Below are 19,153 nucleotides of genomic sequence, written 5' to 3' on the forward strand. Positions count from 1 at the left end.
TCATGAAAAATTAAAACATCCGAGCAAAGTTTTGGATAGCATAAAACAAAGCCACAGTGCTTACACTTTTTCAGGGGGAAATAAAACCACCAAAAGGGCTTGCTTTGGAGATTGACTGTGCATATGAAGTATTAAAGCATTTAAAAGAGAAGAACATTGAGATTACTTAGGAGCTGAGCTTGACCATTAGCTGAACCTGTAGTAGCTGCTGAAACTTGTGGCACCAGCCTGCCCAAAAAAAAAAAAAATAGTGCTCTTTGAATGAATATGTAAACAGAAAAGTTTCTAAATAAGGACTAAAAATTGCTGTGGTTTAGACTGTTTTTAATTAATTCACTTTTTTTTAATGTTGGATATATAACATTCATGTATTAATGTATAAGGCATTGGATAAATAACAATAATACTAATAATTTAGTTAAATAAGGTTAGATAAGGTTAATATTAGTGGATCTCAAAATGAACATCCAATTTTTATAACTGTATTATAATGTTTAGGGGTGCACGATAAATAATCGCCGATAATTAATGCACATCTTGTCAGTAAAACTGGTTCTCTAATCAGCCGGTAAATTCGGCTAAAGCCGTTTCTCTAATCGAGAAACGGCTTTACTGATGTCATGCGCATTAATTATCGGCCGATATTTATCGTGCCCCCCTAATAATGTTGTGATGCCTTAACTCAGTTTTACAATTTAAAGGTGCTGTATGTAAGATTTTGACTGTACTAAAGCATAAAAATACCATAATATGTTTTGCAGATATTTAAGGAAACATACTGGTTTATCTGAAAAACAATGCTACAGTCAGTTATTCTCCTTTGAAAATGTGCGTTCATGGCCAATGAACTGTCGGTGTTTGTTTTGGTTTGTGAAACCCGCCCACTGCCAGTTTACACAAAATGTATTTTGGCAAAAAACAGGCATATTTAATTTCATTCATCGTGTGCACGTTCCTGTTTGTGTCGTCAATCTGGCAACCTATGTGTGCGTCAAGTCTGAGGAGGAGGGGGTCGGGTGAAAAAAAACTCTCCAATATTTTGAATTTGGACTGGCAATACCTAGTTCAACCACTCTGTTTTCAATCCTACATTCAGCACCTTTAAATAACAGATTTATTTTAGTTGTTAGAACTATAATATCAGCCATTTATCAACAACCAGTTCTGTCATAACATTAAAACCCAATAGTGACTGTTTTATAAGTATCAGCTACAGGTTTTAATATTGTGCATGCACTGTTACACTGATGTTCTCTGACCTCTGGGAAAGTGTTCTAGGAAGGTTGACAGAGCGTTTGAACCTCTTGATTGCATCAGTGATGGCTGGTGTTCAATTTCTCCAGAGCACAGCACAGATTTTTAACAGACTGAACCACACCTGTCCACTGTTTTATACAGGGTGGCTCTAATGAGAGAGAGAACACAGTGAGAGATTAAAGTGAGAAACACAAATAATTTTAAAGCACTTCTTTATTTCTTTTCATAAAAGTATAAGCTTGATGTGTTTGAGAAATAAGTTACCTCATTCTGAAGGCAGAGATGACTTGCTTATGAGATCCTTCTAGGTATTCCGCAAGACCCTCTCTAGAGAAGAACAAAACATTCAAAGGAATGAGAAATCAAAAAGCACAATCAGAGACTCAAAGGCCACCCATGGCTTTCCTAGCCTTTAGTAGGGGCTGGAGATAAGATGGAGCACATTCCTACCTTGTGACTGCCTCTTTAAAACGGTCTCTCCACTAGACCAAAGGTATTTCTCCAAGACAATGGGAGAGATGTCATCTTCTGCCTGTTAGTATACAAAGAGAAAACATACAATGGGTATAGATAAATAATCACATTTTGTTGCTTTTGCAGCCTAAAATGAAGACAGTTTCTGTTTTATCCAGCTGTATTTACTCAGTGCAACTTATAACAGCCAAGTGAAAAATATAACACCAAATTGTCAGAAAAAAAAGTGGAAAAAGGATCACCGCCCTCCGAAAAATGACTTGTAAATTCAATCAGGAATAGCTAATCACCTTCTCAATGGTTAGCTCAGCATGAAAAGAGCTTTCCTGGAGCATTTCAGTCCTTGGTAGTGCAACTGAAGCAAACAATCAACTATGGGTGGCAAGGCACTGTCAAAAGATCTCCGGGATTTATTTATGGACAGGCACAAGTCAGGAGATGGATACAAAAAATTTTCAAAGGCTTTATCAATGCCTAGAAGCACAGTGAAGTCTATTATTAAGAAGTGGAAGGTATTTGCTAAAACACGGACCCTCCCTGAATCATGATGTCACTCCAAACTGGATGAAAAAGCAAGACGAAACTGCTCAGAGAGACTACCAAGAGGCCTACAGCAACTCTGAAGCAGATTTATGACAAAGAGTGATCATTGTGTTTATGTGACAACAGTATCACAAATTCTCCACAAATGTGGCTTGTTTGGGAGGGTTGCAAGAAAAAAGACACTCCTCAAGAAAGGCCACATGCAGTCACAACTGAGATTTACCAAAATTGAATTATGTGGCCTCAACACCAAACAAAATGTCTGTTCGAAATCAAATACAGCTCAGCATCCAGATAACAGCATTCCTACAGTAAAGCATGGAGGTGGTAATATCCTGTTATGGGGTGTTTCTCTGCAGCAGGGACTGGGGCACAAAATACCATCAAATTCTTGAGGAAATCTACTGCCCTCTGCCAGAAAGTTGTCAATAAGAAGAAGGTTTACCTTCCAACATGACGATGACCCAAAGCACACAGCAAAACTGAACACACACACACACAGTGAAAAAAGGTGAATGTCCTTGCATGGCTTACTCAGAGCCCAGATTAAACCACACTGAAAATCTGTGGAATGACTTGAAGACTGCAGTCCACAAACAGTCACCATCAAATTTAACTGAACTCGAGCAGTTCTGCAAAGAAGAGTGGGCAAATATTACAAAGACTAGATGTGCAAAGTTAAGTTGAGACATATCCCAACAGACAAAAGGCTGAAATTAAAGTAAAGGTGGTTCAACAAAAATACTGACACAAGGGGGTGACCCTTTTTCCAATTCTTTGATTCAGTTTCTTTTTTTTTTTTTTTTTTGATATGTTAGTGTTGTTTCTTTCACTTGGATGTTATAAGTTGTACTGAGTAAATACTGCTGAATAAAACACACTGTGTCCATCTTCATTTCAGGCTGCAAAGCAACAAATTGCGATTATCTTAAAGGGGGGTGATTCTTTTCTATACCCACTGAAGATTTATCCATTAAATATTTCCGTTTATAACATGTGAAGATAGTAGTGCAGTGAACAACTAGTTTTCTAATTATTATACATTGTTTGTAATTTTTTACCGTTCGGGCCAGATCCCCTTCTCATTGTGCTAAGAAAAAGGAGCTGTAGTCTGATCTCCGTCTCCCACTTCCTGCAGTTCTGCACGTACTCATGACTGCCCAGACTGTGTTTACTGGAAGATAATGATTAAAGATGCTTCAGACATGGGCCAGAGCCAAAAGTAACAATAACTGAATTAATCAATGAATAACTGAATAGTATCTCAACTTTATATACTTACTAATCAATACTCTAATAATAATAACTACCATTTTACAGTTTGGGGTTATTAAGATCTTGTTTGAAAGAAATTCATACTTTTATTTTTGCAAGGATGCATTAAACAGTAAAGACATTAATAACACTACAAAAAAATATTTTAAATAAATGCTGTTCTTTTGAACTTTACAAAAAATATTTAAGCAGCATAACTTTTCAACACTGGATTAATAATAATAATAAGAAATGTTACCAAATCAGCATATTAGAATGATTTCTGAAGTAATGACTTCCAAAAATTCAGCTTTACCAAAGCAGGAATAAATTAAATTTTAAAATATATACAAATAGAAAACAGTTATTCTGAATTGTAATAATATTTCACAATATTACTGTATTTATTAGTGTATTTGATCAATAAATTAAGCCCTTGCTAAGAGACCATATTGTAATAGACATTTTAAAAAACCAGTGAAAATATATATTTCATTACCTTTTTTAACATAGAGCAGGGTCGTAATCACTAGTATCAGATTACCAAACTTTTTGAGTTTGCAGTATAAGATCATTCCTGGGTAGGAGATGAGTCCTGGATGACTGTGCTTTGGAAGGCCAGAGCAGGGTCGTAATCACTAGTATCAGCTTGCCAAAGTCAAATGAGGACAAGATAGTCAGCATTGAGCCAGACTCTGAAGAACTATACCTTAGCATAATGAGAAACTAAGAGCTTTTAAAAACTTTGTAATGAATAACATGGGAACCCACAGTAACTAAGGGAGGTGAGATGCCTTGCATTACAGACTCAATTCTTCCTAAAGCTTGGAATTATTTGTTTTTTGCCCATTCCCTCTGTTCCTTATTAGGGCAGGCAAACCCTCCCCTAGAACTGTTGGTTCTGCTCTTCCAATGGTGTGGGTAAAAAGGAAACAAGGAAGCCAAACATAACCCCGTTTTCAAGGAATGTTGGCAGGGGACTTGTTTATGTAATACGACAGAATGCCAGCAAAAAGGAAAGAGAGATGTTAACTGAAGGACTCACTTCTGTAAAACCTCCTCCTGTCCGCAGGACCTTGAGAACGTAGCTGCTGATGGTCCACCTGGTTCAGGTCATCGTGGACCCAGCACAAAGCCTTGCATTATAAGCAGATCCACTGGAGAACTCACTGGGGAAAGAAAAACAGAAAACATGAAGGAAAAAAGATATCCATGTATTGAGAACAGGTGCCGTCTGCCTGATCTTGCACAAAAATGTAAAAACGATGTGGCTAGCATAATGGCACCATTTTGCAAAGCGTGCACTGGTGTTGGCTTTACAATGGACTATTACCAAACAGTTCATGCAGTACAGTGTTGACTTGGAGGACAGCGTGGAATGAGGGTGCCATTTGGAAAAGGACCTCTGAACTAATTGTAAACTACTTCTGGTTCATTGAGATCGAAAACCATGACAAGAAATGGATTTGGCATGAGAAGTTTCACTGTGTCAGAGCAAAAATATGACACCCAACATATTGTTCATGGTCACCCCAGGCTGCAGCAATAACATGCCCCACACCCCTCTTTGGAATGATCCTCTCTACAAACTCCAAGCCTAGGGCTGGATTACAGTAAGTTAGCTGTGCTTGGCCTGGACTCTTCATGTCTGCCGTGTTTTTCTGATGGTCATGCCTAATTTGTGGTGGATTTGGGGTTGCTTTGAAGGGTTTGTGGATGCCAGTAAAATTCCTCCTCTGCCATCCTCTTTTCGTGGCACTACAGCAACACACATGGTAGCTGGAATGTCAGGAGAGTGTTGTGTTGGTCTTAAATGGCAAGAATTCTACAGCCATAAGGAAGCCATGGAAAAATGCTGAAAGGCTAGAGTAGAACATCAGACCATATATGCACAATAAAAACTTTTTGTCAAATGGATGTACCTACATTTGAAAAGGAGAAGGGAGAAGGTCTGATCCAGAGATCAGAAAACTGAGACACTTGATCTGAGTTTATACTGGAAAAGCCTTCGTATTCCACACATTCAAACCCTAGTCACCTCCTCAGCTTAATTTGCCTTGTCTTTCATGCCAAGAATGTCTGGGATTGCTAACTTTTATAAACATCACACAGCTAAGCATTTTCCTCCACTTAAACAAACCAAGGAAAACCTCAAAAAGCTCTTTTTCTTCTTTGACGTTTCAGACAGCCAGCACTGACATGCAATGAGATGGAATGCCCATCATTTAGCTGTATGGTGCTTCACTGCATTAGGAAAGTTAAGTAACAGAAAAAGCATTACTTTATTGACCAATGTAAATGGAATATAGGAATATTGTTACGAACAATTTGGAAGGATCTAAAATATCTTGATCGAAACACAACAAACAGGGTCAGTTTATGAGGAAAAACAATCAAGAACAGTGTGGACCATATGCAGAGTTTAAGGAGGGCTGAGCCAATCATGATTTTGACTGAGCTATGAATAAAATATAAAAATTAAATAATTAATTTTCTCATTTTATTTGTATTATCTCGTTATTTTAGTTGATAGAATAAGTATGTTTTGGGCTAAATTAATTTCTATGATATCATAGCGAGATTCATCATGAAGGCTACAAGAGGACTCTATTTAGATCACTATATTCCATCATTATCAAGCAACATCAATAAACCAAAACAATGGAAATTCGTTGTATTTTTTAATAAACCCACGCCTAAAGAAAATGGTTGACTGAGTCACTGCTGGCTGAACTGGACAGGCGATTTTCACATGAAGCTTTACCTCGAGTGTGGCGTGTAACACAGTATTCAGTTGTGAGATAAACAGCACCAGTCCTCTTCTAAGCATGTACGCAAGCCTTAAGATTCACCCTCAGCTTGTGACAACTGAAATGGAACTTGTGAAATGTGCAATCACATCACCAATCACTTTAGAGAAACTTAAAGATGAAGTAGGCTACGGAAGGACAAATATCCAAACTTTTTCAGACATGGAGTTAGGGCCCTGCACAAGCCTCAGATTTAGGCCCTAGCCTGGCCCTTCACCGACATCCAGATTTAGGCCCTAGCCTGGCCCGTGTCCGACAGCTTATGAGAATTACCGGCCCAAGCACGTCTTTTTTCCCCCTTCTCCCAAAACAGCTTATACTACTGTTTCAGCTTGTCTTGAACAGGAGAACTTCACAAAAATGAACCAAAACTCAGCGAATACATGCCTAACAGACATGATAAATATTAGGGGTGTAACAGTAAACAAATACGACGGTTCGGTATTATTTCAGTACAGCAGGGGGAAAAACTAAACTTTTTTTTTTTTTTTTTATGGTTTACTGAACAAGTTACTCTTTCTTTAAATACGAAAAACTATAATTTATAGTTTTCTTAGTGATAAAAAAATCTACCTCAGCTTATGCTTAAAACTATAGGGAGCCCTTTTACATTATAAGGTTACAATTAGGCCTAACAATTTAACAAAAAACTTAAATTTTATTACTATTTATTTTTAAATAGATGATCAACATTCAACTTAAAAAAAAAAAAATTGTTTAGGCATGGGATGTTCAGTTATGTTTATTCGCGTTAAAACCAGTAGTACAGAGGAAGGAATAATCGTGTTCACTCGAGCTCCACTCTTCATAAATCTGTGGGGCGTCACGTGCTCAGACAGGGGAACCGGAGCTGATCGCGGCGCTCTAGGTCAGTGCTTGTGTTGGGATTACACCAGCACGTTTCTGAACCGTCCCAGAAGCAGCTCTCCAAGGCAGAGATCTGTCATGCCACATCAAAGTCTGTCAAAGCGCTATTTATTATTTGAATTTCCTGAAAAAAAAAAAAAAAAAAAAAAAAAAAACTGTATTCGTTCGGTACACATGCGTACCGAACCGAAAGACCCATACCGAAACAGTTTGGTATGAATACGTGTTCCTTTACACCCCTAATAAATATATCTATAGAAAGCCATCAGTGGTTCAACCGTAACATTATGAAGCGACGAGAATACTTTTTGTATGCAAAGAAAACAAAAATAATGACTTTATTCAACAATTTGTCTCCTCTGTGTCTCTCCGCATCACCATAGCGCCATTTTGGAGAACATCCACAGAATGCAAGCAGCGTACGCTCTTCTGTGTCAGCCGCGACACAAGGATACATTTTCTACATGTATTTACGCTTTGATTTGAACGAAAACAGCGCATCTGTGTAGCACGGCTGACACAGAAGAGCGTAAGCTGCTTGCGTTCAGTGGATGTTCCCCAAAATGCCGCTACGGTGATGCGGAGAGAAACAAAGGAGACGAACTGTTGAATGAAGTCATTATTTTTGTTTTCTTCGTGTACAAAAAGTATTCTCGTTGCCTCATAATGCTATGGTTGAACCACTGATGGCAGATGGAATATTCTTACAATTACTTTCATACTTTTCTGGACCTTGACAGTGTAATTTACTTGGCAGTTAATGGGACAGTCACAAGCCTCCCGGTTTTCATCCAAAATATCTTAAATTGTGTTCCGAAGACAAACAAAGCTTTTACGGATTTGGAAAGACATGGGGGTAAGTAATTAATGACAAAATTTTCATTTTGGGTTTGAGTATCCCTTTAAGGCTATTGTGTGCATTTGAATGCAGAACTGTTCAGCTGTGCTGACAGCACACACCATACATACTGCTGCGGGATACTAAACACTGTCGAGCTGCTCTTGACAGTCACGGTCGACAGTCTCGTGTTGTTTCCACCAGCGTAGCAAATTTTTTTTTTTATCACTAATTGATGGATGTCTAAAATATAAAAATAAGGAGAAGCCTAAAACAGACCTGAGGCCCGGCCTGCGTCTGAACTATGACTTGTAAATTGGCCCGAAGCCCAGCCAAAGCGGCATAAAAAAGCTGGGGTCCGTCAGGCCCGGGCTGAAATGCAGGGCTCTAGTTCGGCTATCAGAAACAAGTTCCTCAGTTATGAGGAGAATAAGAAACTGGATCTGATCTAGCACACATACAATGATTTGACTTGAAAATTTACCAGAAAAGATGAGAGAAAGATAACTACACAATTTGGAAAAAGAGGTGGCTTTTCTGCATTTTTTTTACTCTTTGTACAGCAGTTGTACATTATAAATGTATTTTTAATATAGAATATGTGTTACATAAATCCATGAAATGTAGAACATAAAAAAAAATTGCTCGTGGCTCATCTGCTAGACACTTTTATGGGTCCCACGGATAAAAGTGAAACTCCGCCTATGGTGTGGACTTGAGGAAAAGCTAGCTAATATATATATTGTATTAATATATTAGCTGTCTGTGAAGCAACTTCAGGGCCCGATAAACACTGTGCCCCCTTTTCCCTTCCTAAGATCACAGTCTATGCTGGATTTATCCAGGACAAAAAGAGCTATGGGGCTTAGGCAGTAACAACACAGAAAAATTCTTCAACACAAAAGGCCAGTCTTGATTTCCTGCCAGGAGTGAGGTGGTCAGAGACTCAACACAAAAAAACGAGGCCCGGTAGTCTTCAGAACATAGCCGCTTCACAGGGAACTGAGCCAAGGCCACTACAACTCAATGAAAAGGACTTTCCGTGCCTGGACCACAGACAAGTTACTCAGTAAAAAACCATGGCAAGTGACATGCAAGCTGAAAAATGAGAAGACCCCTGGTCGAAGAATCTGTTGAGCAGATGCACTAAGACAGTTACGTAAAAAGAGATTGTGTCGCAGCAGAAATGCTCTCTGGTGCTGTGTCGTGGCTTCTTTATTTGTCAGCTTCCTTTATAGCAGACATTCAGAGAAGCTTACTATTGACAAAAAGTGAGTACATGATTCATCAGATGTGACATTATAAGCTATTTATTAGGGATAGTTCACCCAAAAATTTTAATTATGTCATAATTTATCGACCCTTATGACAATCCAAACCTGTATGACTAACTTTCTTCCGCAGAATTTGTATTTTTGGGTGAAGTGTTCCTTTAACTGCCTTAGCTGTTAGCATAACAATTTTCATATAAAACATTTTCATTGTCAAAAGCTTTTTGTAATGACTAAATTCACTGTCACAAAGAACTGCTTACCATCACAAGTGAAAGTTACAGGCTGTTGAGAATCAGAAATCTCAATGGATACTTTAACACTGCTCCCTCTGTCCCCTCCTGCATCCCTCTGAGTGATCACAGGGCTGAGAACATAGCCAGGATTGGTAGCCAGGTCGACATGTGGAAACTTTAACCTCAGTCTGCAAAGACATATGACAACACTTTGGGTAAACAAAGACCTAACACAGGTAAATATGGTGTACCACAAGGTTCAGTCTCAAGTCCATTGTTAATCTTGATATTTATGCTCTCTTTGCGTGTGTGATGTTATTATAAAACAAGGTATTAGCTCCCATTGTTACATGGGCTACACAACAGCTGTATACTTCCTGCATTTCACTTGTCAGCAGTATTGTCTGAGGTCTACATATGAGGTTTTGAGGCATTTCCCAAATTAGCCTTGCTTCCCCTACAGTATCCAACATTACAGTGCTGATTCAGGTATCCTGGGACCTTCTGATATCAGAATAACAACACAGCTGTAGTAGCGGGACCTGCTTTTTTCTGAGTTATCCCGTTTACCAGTCAATTCAACAAAAATTTGCCAAAAAAAAAACAACAACCTAGAACAACAACAACAACAACAACAACTCATAACTCACTTTGAAATGTCTTCACAGAATGCTACGACTTCTAGATTTTGGGCTTCATTTCCCTGTAAAATGGAGTACTTCGAGAGTGCATTTGTACTTCCTTTATAGACCTGTAAATAGACAGACATGAAGCCATGGTTATACTGATGTTATGTGACATTTGGCCTATTATACTATACATTCACTTTCACTAATGGTGTTCTACACATAGGAAATCACTTGTTAAATATATGTTGTAAACAATAAATTATGTACAGTTTGTATTATGTGTACAGGGGTAACAAATAGACATATAACAATAGATTGATGACATTAACATCCCAGTTCAATTGTGGAATGAGACAGTCTTTGTTTGGTGAGAGGATACTGAGAATGTGAAGAATGTCTGGATTGGCAAAAAAAAAAAAAAGAGACTTCCTTCAGGAAGGAAATAGGTCAAAAAGGAACATCAACATGGAATTAAAGGTATATTCAGTTCAATAATGGCTCACATGCTAAGAAAGAGTATATGAATGTAATCTCAATAGTATAACAAGTGGATTAGGCATTATTTTGTGATATTTTCTTTTAACATGGTCTCTAATGAAACCATCTGCCTCCAAAAAACATTCACCATAAGTGGAATCAAAGTTAAAATCAAGAATGTCAATATGGACAAAAAGAGCAGGTCACATGTTTTCATTGTGGGTAATGCATATAAGCATTGGATGTGATGATGGTTTTCTTTAGCTGTTTACTAGTCCAAAGCTCTAGGCCTAACCTTAGAGAAAAATGAGACGCCATGTGACACACATTCACAAATTATTCATACGCTTTTGCTTAGAGCTATGGTTTTACAGTTCTGGCCGCCCTAAATGCAATCTCTCCCAGTCCAAAACAGACCTTTTCCTCAGGTTAAAAGTTTATGAGGGATCTGCCAAGAAATAATTCAAAGAATATAAGTAAAATTCCACTATCATCTACGTTTGTGTGTAATAGAATTCACAGCAACTGCAACTTCCTCTCCACTATTGTTGCTAAGAATACGGATATGAATGAACTGGAACCCTCATCCCTGGTCCCTAATGACCTAACAATACTTCCACTAAATAAATATGACTTAAATTCCGTCAGATGATTTAACATTTCACTAATATTTCAGAGTGCTCGATGGTATACTGCGACTAAAAGCTCTATTTATGAATCTCATTACATTGACATAAATCAAAAATCATTTCAGCATGTAGGTTCATCTGTTGGTCATTTAATGGTTCACGTAGAGGGGAGCACATTTCTAAACACACTCACAACAGAAACCACATGGTCGCAGTATCTACTAGGGATGTCAAAGTAATGACACATGATTCCAGTCTTTCTTCAATATCGACAGTAACAAGTACGGACTCAATTCAGTGTCCAATTGATGTCTAACTGAAATGCGGCTGCTTCTAAAACCTCACAGGCATATTTAGCACATATTATGTGTGTGAGACATGTCAAAAGTATTGGAACTGTGCATTAGGCCTTAAAATACAATCCAACAAACCTGCCACGTCTAATATAATCAAGGTTTATTTTCACACCTATTCAAAAGATTAGGGCGAGTAAGATTTTTCTTTTTGAAAGAATTGAAGCAGTACAACCATCTTAACACTGATAATAAGAAATGATTCTTGAGGAGCAAATCAGCATATGAGAATGATTTCTGAAAGATCATGTGATGCTGAATACTATAGTAAAGGCTGGCCATAACAGGAATAAATTAAATTTTAAATATTAAAAGAGATCAAAACTCATTTTAAGTTTTAATAATATTTTACTATATTGTATTTTTGTTCAAATAAATGCATCCCCGGTGAGCATAAGAGACTATTTTAAAAAGTTTTTTATATATATAAATATAAATAATGTTTTTTACATATAAATACACATACACACACACACTTGTATATTATATTAATAATATACATATATTTCTTTTTAATTTCCTTTTTTATTTTCCATTTTATTGTGTTAATATTAATTAAAACTTAACACACACACACACACACACACACACCTTTGACACCAATACTTTATTTGTTTACATAAGGAGATAATGCATAACCTGGATTTGCCTTATTAATGCCGTGACCTGAAAAATGCTATATAAAAAAAGTATTTCTTCTACTAACCCTAACCACAAGCATAAAGTAATGGCAACAGAGAACTTACACTTACACCAAGACCAACAACAAAAGGGTCTTTTGGGATGTGTGTGCTGATAAGGGCTGAAATATCTAGGGCTTGAGATAAGAGTATCTGGTGTTGTGTGTGGTGAAGCAGAGTAACTGTACACCAAAACCAAAGCTCAGATTAGTTCCACTGCTCTTTTGCAGACTCCGAAAGAGAGCTGCCATGGCAACGGGGAGCTGCACGGCCCCGCTACAGGCATAACACAGAAGAACCCATGGGGCTAAAACAGCTAGCTGGGGCTTGTCTGTGCTAATGAGACCAGCAGCAGTCCTCGCTATAGACATACACACACAAAGACAACAGCCCATTTACTACAGAATACTAGGACAGCAGAGTGTTGACTTGAGTATGAACTAGATCTGATGTGTGACTCAGAAATATAATCATAGTCCTAAAACTTGAAACGAGGAAGTGCAAAGCCTGAACCCTCTGACCCCTTAATTTTATCCTTAGCTGAAAGCTGTCCCTGTTGTAGAAGTTACAGGCACTAATTCTTCAAGTACTGTCAACAGCCAATTGTCCTAGACAGGAAAAATAGAAAAAAAAAAAAAATACCCATACCGAAACAGGAAGTGGGATTTCTGGAGAAAAAACACATTTACACACTCTTCATAAGGAATCAAAGTTTCACTTGATGTTTCACATTCCTCTCAGGAAGTAATTCTTTATTTTGGCAATCAGTTACAACATTTCTAAGGAAAGGCCATAGATAAAGCAAGAGGTTTAGATAAAACGGTGGTAAGATGAAAGAGACTAAGCACTAGCAGAACTTGTCTAGAATATGATAAGAAACCAACCACGACAAACAAAACCAAAATGAAAGATGCAAATCGCCCCTAGCAGAAAATGTTGTATGGTATAATAATTAGAAAACCATACGCACACATTTTTAACTGCTACTTCCTGTCATATCACAGAGCACTGCTGCTTTCTTGTTAAAGCGCTAGAATGTATGCAAGCATGAGAAACACCAATAAAATACTGTTGTTGAATAGGGGCTTAGGGACTCAATTAGTGGGGTCAGTTTATTTAGATTTCATGGTTTTAACATTTTTATTAACACGCTGTACTTTAGTTGTTTGACTGGTACAGCCCTCTCCGAAAAGTTGAGTCTTTAAATTTAAAATTGAGACAGCTACAGCCATAAGGGCAGTTCATACAGAATGTTTTGCATTCTACTGCATTACTTTTCCATTGTCTTTCAAACATGCATTATACACTTTTTTTATTGCGCTCGCATCTTGCTCATGATATATCATTCCAAAAACACAATGCTCAAATTAAAATATTAATTAATAAAATAAATTTTAGTTTTCTTAAAACTCTATAATGTTGACTAGTTGATTCAGCTACAGTCGATTTCGAAAATATGTTTTGCTGACTACATTGTCATTGACAAACAGCATATACATTAAGTTGTTCACTATGTGGGCATTAGACACAACGGGTTTGAATTTGATGATACCTTACCTGGGATCCTTTTCGACTTCCTCCTTCACCCACTGCAGGTTTTTCTAACTCTCCACAAGAGGATGTGGTAATCACTTCTATACAAACAGTGCTGCCAACATGTTCTGGGTCAGTAGAAAGGATGTTCCTCTTACCTGTTTGTCTGGACTGTGATCCGTTGAGGTTGCAGGTATGTTTAAGGACTGGCTTCTTGTTACGGCTGCCCCTGTTGATGCTCTTCTGGGTTGGGTGGCTAAAGTCTCCTTGCTCTTCACCTGTACTGAGGGACTGCCATTATCCACAACTTCATGCTCATCCAGAAGAACTGCATCCCATGGGTCTTTAGCAGTCCCAGACTCCTCTGTGAAAGGGCAGCCCGATACAGTGCGTGTCTCCTCTATCTCCACCTCCTTGCGCTTGTTGAGTGGGTCCAGGTCCAGCCACTCGAATCGGCTGATGTTGGGAGGTTCTGAGGGCTGAGGCATGGGCTCCAGGGACTTGACGCTTCCCGATTCGGTTTCCATGCTGGAGGACCTGCCGTTCTTCAAGTATTCTGAAGTGCTGGCAATCTTGTCAAACAGCTTGGCCATCTCTGGGGTGACGGCAGGCTGTTGGTAGACCAGAGCAGCAGGTGGTTGGACTGGCGTAAAGGAGAGGAACGGGGTCGGCTGGCTAATAAAGGGAGATAAAGCTGGACTAAAGCCATTCTGGAAAGAGCACGGAGGCTTCGGGAAGGGAACAGAGGGGAAGATGGGAGTCTGTGCGTGTGTTGGAGTGGGAGTCCAGTGGAATGAAGCAGGGTTGAACGCATGTCTTCCAGGATACGATGCACTGAGATTGCAACCTAGCAGAGAGGAAGGTCTTGTCATTTTGTTTACTCCAAAACTGTCATCCAGAAGCAGCTTTTCCAGCTCCTCCTTGGTCAGTTTCTCTAAATCAATATCTTCAAATTTGTCCTTTAGTTCTTCCTTCTGTGTTTCTGATTCGGAGAACACAATGAGGTCTTTCTCTTGCCGGCTAGTGGATGTTTGTGTCATTGGATTGGGAAGAGAATTAACAGAAGATGCTGTGACCGGGAGTGTGTGTCTTTTCTCACGCTTGATTTTATCCAAGGCCTCTAACTCCATACGTAAAGCCTCCTCCTTTCCCACACTCCCTTTGGGCCGGACCACCCCCGGAGAGGCTGGCCTGTCAAATTGAAACCCATTGCCACTGGATATGTGGGCCATGGTGTCAGCTTTACCTCGCTATGTACATGGGGATACCATTGGGTTCTGGCAGGAACTTTACAACAGGTGCCTACAAGAGGAAATTGAGAGAATATTACATGTTAGTATCAGGAACTCAGGACATCAGTTATACCATTTTTAAAGCCAGTGGTCAATATAAGCTGCTCTGGGGGATTTTTAACCATCAAATATCCTGTTCACAATGGTGTGTTTACAAATATGAGCTTCTTTCACTCACAGTAAAGGACCCAGTCCATTTTGCACCAACACTAATATGACATTTTGACATGAATCAAATGAATAAGTCCTTTTTGTTCTTATGTTCAATATGAAAGTGCTTATTAAACATGAAAAGATGGGTGAATGCAACCCTACACCTTACATTAGGAAAAGATGAATTGATTCAGCAGCAACTATGGCCTGACAAAAAATGCACAAAGTGGTCAGTGAGGGTGTGTCAAAATCTAGATTTAATAGGTTGTGAATGGCAGGCGTTACAAACACATACCAGACATTTCCATGTGCCTTACAGGCCCAAGACATGCCAGCTTGCAATTGAAAAGGAACCAATTAGTTGTATACTTAAAAAAAAAAATTGGGTTCAACTTCTCATTCACAACTTCACTGATTATGCGCTTAAAAAAAAAAAAAAAAAAAAAAAAAACAGCACAGATTTACGTTACTTAAGTGATGACGAAACAAGGAGTAATGAAAAAACACAGAGATGTGTCTCTAACAAGTCAAGACAAAGAAGAATGTGACATTTATGGTCAATTAGGGGTGTTATACACAATGCAATACAGAGTTTAGTTGATTACAGTTGCCAAGCAATAGCGCTTGATGCATTAGTAAAGAATTAACTGATGTTCAGACACAACAACAAAAATGTAATAATTAAAAAAAATAATTCTTCTGCAAAGCAACGTAGTTCTTCAGCAACATTTAACAGAATGGTTGTTCTCCTAAATGCTGTTGAGGTAGCTACTTATGTAATGAGGTCAGAGGTTTGTGTTTACAGAGTATTTTACGATGGCTTGGAGCATAGCTCATAATCATAATCAAGGACTGGCGCTATCTCTTTTAAAATAAAGAATTTAACTGATGTACATTTGCAGGTATAAATCATAGACTATTTTATATCTTCAAATGCTGCTTATGCAATCAGGATTTATAGTCTGAACTATCCATTTAATAATATTAATTTTTATAATCAAATTAGTTTGTATTACGATTCCGAAGACCATATTTAAAGGAGCTGTATGCAGGTTTGACACCGAGTGGTTGAACTAGGTATTGCAGTCCAAATTCAAAATATTGGAGAGGGTTTTTTTTTTACCTTGCTCCTCCTCCTCAGACTTGATGCAGGTTGCCAGATTGACGACACAAAAAGGAACGAGTGCACTTGATGATGAATGAAATATGCTGTGTTTTCCGCCAACTGGCAACCCGGGGTGCCGAAATACATTTGAGTAAACTGGCAGTGGGTGGGTTTCACAAACCAAAACAGAGATCGACATTCCGGCCCGGAACACTCATTTTCAAAGGAGAATAACTGACTGTAGCATTGTTTTTCAGATAAACAAGTATGTTTCTTAAATATCTGCAAACATATTATGGTATTTTATGCTTTAGTAGAGTCAGCCGTTTTTGCACTGTTGCCAGTCTTCTTATCTTAAAAAGCAGAAAATAATTACATGAGTGATTTAAACTTAAAAAAACTTCTTTTTTTCACATTTTTAATATATAAATATTTTTGTTGAACTTCCAGCAATTGAGCCCTTATTTATATAATTACCATAATATAAAATTAATCAAACGGTGATAAAAATTTTGTCATACCGCCCACCTCTACCACAAACAATCCAAGAACAACATGTCACACTGCAAGATTACAGTTTGATTTAGTTTCACAAAGACATCCAGAATCCGGGAATGCAATTCAGAGGATTCGGTCTCCTCTGACCACTGCTCACAGAAGAGACCAAGCTTGTCTTATCAGTAAGACATCAATTGTGCAAAAAGATGATGCTTAAATATTTAGCATGCTACATTATGAAATCATGAAGAACTCTGAGCTCAAAATCAATGAGACTTTGCACTTGTTATAAAATAATTTTTTGAAGAATTGGAAAAAAATAATACACGCATACATATATAATTTCCCACTTTATAATGCTAAACCTTCTATAAAAACAGCATTTTGTTGACTAACAACTCAAGAGATCTTCATTATTCCTTTAGATCTGTTTTCTGGTTAAAAATATATTATTTAAGATGACTAAAACAGGTCAAATGGTTAAAACATATGGAGCGCAACATCAAGTTACCGTTTCTCCTTCTCTTTTTCATGTCAGAAGTATAAAAAAGAAGCAGGTGGCATACTCCGTGCTCATGGATTATCAAATCTTTGCACCTCAAACCTCCTGGGAACAGTTCTCACCATCACTTGTTTATGCATTTGAAAACCCACGAATGGAAACCCATTCAAATGTGGTGTCAAATCAAAACGGAAGTCAGCCAAAGTGTTTCAGCACTTTACAATAAAATGATTTATCAAGCTTCAGTGCAGCTGTTCAAAGTACAGAAGTCAGTCTCAAGACAGAAATGAATAACTAGATAATGCATAAAGCTTTTTGAGTTTTTGCTTTTACGTCTCTGAAATAGACTGAACACAATGCATGAGTCTGAAACACACAGTTTAGTCTGAGATGCTTTTCTAAGCACTTGCAAAATATGTCAAGGGAAGACAAACAGTTCCCAAGACAGTGAGAATGTCCAGAAGGGTAAATGGATGATAGACTGCACAATACGGCACTTGTTATGTGTGAAATCTGTCATTACACATATTCAGTTTACAGTAAACACAATATAGTGTGAGTTTACGTGACAGAAAACAATTGCAGGACAGATAAAAAAAAATAAGTTACACATGCATATCCAGCTAGCATACCCAAGGCACATGATTCATGCATATAAATACAATGACGCAACACTGCGGGAACAACACCATTTCAGCTGAACTTTTAAAGAAGCCATATGTGCTGAATCCACAAAATTACACAAGCCTATTTCAGTTATGCCTGGCAAAAGTGAAAGAAAAAAAAACAAGACAAAAAAAAAAAAAAAAAAAAAAACCTGCTTCTCAAACCAGTTAAGTTACCACAACAATATTGACTGATAACTTTTTTTATGTCGTACAATACAAAGATTTATCAGCAATAAGATTTTAATTTGAAAAACAGATGAGAGAAGTAAAGAATTGATGTAAAATTCTATAGGATAAACTAGTGTTCTGACTTCACTCTTTTAGTGAAGGTGCAGCAGAGACTTGAGCTTCATCCCTAACTTTCATTAACCTGTTCTGAACACAACAGGGATTTATTAAATATATTATATTAAATATTGTTTAATTTAAGTAATCAAAATAGAAATGCAACCCCGGCTTATATGAATAATTAATAAAGGAGTAATACCGTTTAAAAGACATTTCAGAAAATAAACAAACGTTTATGTTGCAAAGTATGCAACAAAATAGACAACCAAAGAAGCCACCAGTCTGCAATAAATACAGATACATATTTCAAATATTGCTGTCAGCACAGTAAATATTCTGCTACGAACATTGTAAAACATCTCAGAAAACCACGTCTTAATACTAAATCAAAAGAGATATCGAAAAAAAGTTGTTTCCGAAACTTTTACGCAATGTTTGAGCAAATGTTTCGGCGCACTTCACGCGCCAAGAAAAGTGAAAACACAAGCAGGAGAAAAACAAACAGCACAGATACTCGGACAACCTACTGTTCTTCTGGTAGCAGGACAAATAGAGCTCACGGGTAAACTTAAATAAATTGTAAGAAATTATGTGAATAAATGTCGATTCCCACCTTCAGTCTCTCCGATCTCTGACGCTGGACATTCTCCTCCAGCTGGAAAATTTGCTCGTGTAGTCGTAGACACACACGTCAGTTCCTGCTGGAGAGCAGAGTGGAAGGATTACAGAGAAACAGCGACATCTGGCGCTCAGAAAACACATCACCACTCTGTTGGCTGTCGGAGTCTAAAACAGC

The 19,153-nt window shown here is 37.9% G+C and overlaps 1 pseudogene; it reads right to left on the minus strand.

Moving 5' to 3' along the window:
- Positions 1–19,127, minus strand: part of LOC109084574 — a 33,437-nt pseudogene extending 14,310 nt beyond the window's left edge.
- Between the last annotated feature and the right edge of the window lie 26 nt (positions 19,128–19,153).

Source organism: Cyprinus carpio, chromosome A18, assembly GCF_018340385.1.
Source record: "Cyprinus carpio isolate SPL01 chromosome A18, ASM1834038v1, whole genome shotgun sequence".
Lineage (NCBI taxonomy): Eukaryota > Metazoa > Chordata > Actinopteri > Cypriniformes > Cyprinidae > Cyprinus > Cyprinus carpio.